The 4,009-nt window shown below is 29.3% G+C and overlaps 2 long non-coding RNA genes across 5 annotated transcripts; one reads left to right on the forward strand and one right to left on the reverse strand.

Moving 5' to 3' along the window:
- Positions 1 to 248: 248 nt before the first annotated feature.
- Positions 249 to 2,034, reverse strand: LOC117611298 (uncharacterized). 2 transcript variants are annotated; one of them, XR_013062951.1, is made up of 7 exons: positions 1,914 to 2,034; positions 1,736 to 1,834; positions 1,494 to 1,624; positions 1,241 to 1,421; positions 947 to 1,127; positions 656 to 836; positions 249 to 542 (listed from the first exon to the last, which is right to left on the reverse strand). It is a non-coding gene; the product is annotated as an uncharacterized LOC117611298 (long non-coding RNA). The 2 variants fall into 2 exon arrangements; XR_004583131.2 differs by lacking the exon at positions 1,914 to 2,034 and having other exon boundaries at positions 250 to 542; positions 1,736 to 1,876.
- A 257-nt stretch (positions 2,035 to 2,291) lies between these two features.
- On the forward strand, positions 2,292 to 3,783 carry LOC117611299 (uncharacterized). Of its 3 annotated transcripts, XR_004583133.2 has the most exons (4): positions 2,292 to 2,430; positions 2,678 to 2,852; positions 3,349 to 3,499; positions 3,611 to 3,783. It is a non-coding gene; the product is annotated as an uncharacterized LOC117611299 (long non-coding RNA). The 3 variants fall into 3 exon arrangements; XR_004583132.2 differs by having other exon boundaries at positions 2,678 to 3,499; XR_004583134.2 differs by lacking the exon at positions 2,678 to 2,852 and having other exon boundaries at positions 2,305 to 2,430.
- The last annotated feature ends 226 nt before the right edge of the window (positions 3,784 to 4,009 follow it).

A 4,009-nucleotide genomic window follows, 5' to 3' on the forward strand; every position in this document is an offset into this window, starting at 1 on the left:
TGGACTGTTTTAGTCGAATGACTTAAATTTGAGATTTGTAAACACAATACTGGCGATACAAAATAGATGAAAATGAATAGAGTAGTAACTACCCTGATATTACAACTTTTTCCTTTTATTTATAAATTCTTATCCAACAAAGGTATTTATTTGCAATTAGAAGAAAAAAATGTGAATCGTAAATTAAACCCTATATTAAGGAAATTAAAACAGGAAATTACAATTTAAAAGTCTCGTTTTCTCCTATTAATTTATTTACTTAAAATATGCTGGTGTTACATTGTTTTTGTAGTCCATGATTTGCAAGACAAACTTATTAAATAATTTTTACAATCTTCTTAAATATTAAAATAAATAAACGCCAATGAATAACCTAACTGAAAAATAGTAAAAAATAACGGAGCATAATTGGATGAAATAAAATAATTTGTTTATCTAATTTAATAATCCTCTTCTTTGGATAATTTGATCATTGTATCTATCAAATGTTTCTACTCCATAATTTCTTTGGTGTAATTTCCCCATCAATGTCTGAACAAATACTGAAAATAAAGAAAAGGAAATCATATTGTTATATATTGATACATTGAACTCCACAACATTAATTTGAAATAAAGGATTCATTGAAGAAAATAAGGTTTAATATTTCTTTTACCTTAAGAATATTTCCAGATATATCCTGCAAGATGGTAATTGCATCCCTGTTTTCAGAGTACGTATTTTGTTATTTCTCCTACTATTTCATCTACGCTGGTTAAGTTCTTTAATGTATCTACTCAATTTGTCTACTCCATAATTTCTTTGTTGTAATTTTCCCATCAATGCCTGAACAAATGCTGAAAACAAAGAAAAGGAAATCATATTATATATTCATACATTGTACTCAACACCATTAATTTGAAATAAAAGATTCATTCAAGAAAATAATGTTTAATATTTCTTTTACCTTAAGAATATTTCCAGATGTATCTTGCAAGAAAATAATTGCATCCCTGTTTTCAGAGTACGTATTTTGTTATTTCTCCTAGTATTTCATCTACGCTGGTTAATTTCTTTAATGAAACTATTCAATTTGTTTACTCTATAATTTTTTAGTTGTAATTTCTCCATCGATTTCTGAACAAATCCTGAAAATAAAGAAAAGGAAATCATGTTATTATATATTGATATATTGTACTCCAGAACATTAATTTGAAATAAAGGATTCATTGAAGAAAATCATGTTTAACACTTCCTTTACCTTAAGAATATTTCCAGATGTATCTTGCAAGAAAATAATTGCATCCCTGTTTTCAGAGTACGTATTTTGTTATTTCTCGTACTATTTCATCTACGCTGGTTAATTTCATTGATGTATCGATTCAATTTCTCAGCTCCATAATTCTCTGATTGTAATTTCCCCATCAACATCTGAACAGATGCTGAAAATAAAGAACAAGATGTCATATTATTATCTATTGATACTTATACATGTGATTCATGCTAACCTATACCTGTCAAAATTTATAAATATTTCTCTGACTGTATCTGGGTCTTGAAATAAGCGACTCATCCTTCAGTTTGCTGTTACCAGGATGTGTATAGCTTTTTATATCCATTGGAGGTTGTTGAAACATGAAACACACTACAATTCAAAGCGATAATATCTACACTTATAATGCACCAAACTAATTACCATTAAATCAGATAATTTGTATAGTATTCACCGTATTACACATATTAGACATATACTTACATCATCAACATGGTAAACGAGTCTGATAATTTCCACAAAACAGTTTTTTCACTCTATAACCGTAAAGTAGGTAACTGTTCGACTCTGGTTAAGCCACTCCTGACAGATTCATTAAAGTTTCAAAGTAAAATGCTGATGTCTATTACATATATTCTTTTAATAGGTACAAAATACTAACGTCAACTTCGTTTTTGATTCTTATTTTCCAACAGATACAAGAACTATTATAAACACAGAATCACTTAAAAACCGTCACAAGAAACATTATTCTTCAGCACATAATATTTAAGGACATTTTTAGATTTTAAGTGACGAATCTTTCACAGATACCTGCACAAATATTATATATAGATTCTACAGAATTCGGGGCTGAACTATACTTTAGGGGACACAAAATTATCCGCTTTTTTCTTCTCAATCTAATAGTCTTCGATGCGTAGAATTCAAAAATGCAGGTTTTAACTGTCGAAATGCAGCGGTTTAAAAGTTATGAGCGTGTAAAGTTTGACACTTTTAGTGCATTTGCTACGTTACTGCGACGTCATATTGGTTTCTTGTCCAATGAACGGTGTCGCCAGCAGCAGACAGAACCACGTGGGTGACGACCATTTTAGCGGGCAAAGTCAAATGTTTTAGTACATTTGTTTTGCAGATGGTACACTTTTTACATACATCAATTGTTTTGCAGCCTACAGGTAAGAATTGTTTCAGAATTTCCAATGCGTTTGAAGAGTTTAGTTGTCTGTGCCACGTTTTCGCTATATTTTTTGCCGTTTTTTTCTTGTTTTTGACTGTTTTGTTTGTTTTTTGTTGTTTGTTTAATTGTTTTTTAAGTGTTTCTTATGCTATTTTGTTGCTTTTCTGTTTTGTTTGTTTTGTTTTACTTGTTTATTGTTTGCAAATAATGCAATCTGTACGGTGGAATTTTCGTAATTTGCCTAGTTCAAAAGAAGAGGCAATTACTTGGGCGCAAGAACAAGGATTATTACGCACAAGTAAGATGTGTCCTAAACACCGCAAGCCCATGAAATTGTACCAGGAAGCAGAACATGGACTAAAACGAAGTTTTGTGTCCCCTAAAACGAAGTTCAACCGAATTTAATATTTGACACATTAGGTTTTTTATATTAATATTATGTATCATATATTTTAATTATTAATTTGAATGTGAGTACGTATACAGTAAGGAAAATGTGTCATAAACACGAAGAAGATTTTTTATCTCATAAGGAAGGATAAGGAGATTTGAAGAGAAATCAATGAACATGGAACGGGCCTTTTTTTAATGGGATTTAATGTTTGAAGTTCCCATAAATGTCATTGATGATCACCCACAAACTAATCGTGATTTAAAAAAGAAATAAATTCCTACTTTGATCCACATTTATAGCATGCATTTAATGAATTTTTTTAGTTATTTTATGCTTCAATTAGCTTTATGCTTCTTCGTTTAGAATCATAGTTTTGACTACAATTTTATCTATTTGTTGAAAATGTTTTGTGAAATCTAACAATGTATGTACTTACTTTTGATGTTGACTGCTAAAGTAACTGTAGAATTAAATTCCTTGAAGTGAGTAATCTTACTTTTATGTAATTATATGCTTTTACAGGGATTATCATGACCTAACGAAACTAGAATCAAAGAAGATAGATAGAACGTACAGAGTTTCCAATAAAATACCACGACACATAACAGAAGTATGTTCTCAAAACAGAAATGCAATTACTTTCTTGCAAGATATATCTGGAAATATGATGAAGGTAAAAGAAATATTAAACCTTATTTTGTTCAATATGTACATCCTTTATTTCAAATTAATGTTGTTGAATATACTATATGAATACATGTGATTTCTTTTCCTTTACTTTCAGCGATTGATCAGACATAGAGGGGAAAATTGCAACAGAGATATTATGGAATAGAAGTATTAAATAGATGCAGTGAAGAAATTATTCAAGCAAGAGCAGTATTAAATTAGATAAGTTCGTCTCGCACGTCACAGACTTTAAAAACAATGTAATACCAGCATATTTCAAATAAATAGTTTAATAGAAGTAGATGAATCCCTTAAACTTTAATTTCCTATTCTAATTTCCATAATATAGAATTTAAGTTACAATTCACATTGTTTTCTTTTACTTTCACATAAATAGTTTTACCAAGTAATAATTCATAAAAACAATAATTTGTAACAGAGTTTCTATTTCACTATTCACTTGTATCTACTTTATAGCGCTTGTATTGTGTTTATAAATCTTGAATTTGTCTCA

This window comes from Osmia lignaria, chromosome 11, assembly GCF_051020975.1.
Source record: "Osmia lignaria lignaria isolate PbOS001 chromosome 11, iyOsmLign1, whole genome shotgun sequence".
In the NCBI taxonomy this organism is placed as follows: domain Eukaryota; kingdom Metazoa; phylum Arthropoda; class Insecta; order Hymenoptera; family Megachilidae; genus Osmia; species Osmia lignaria.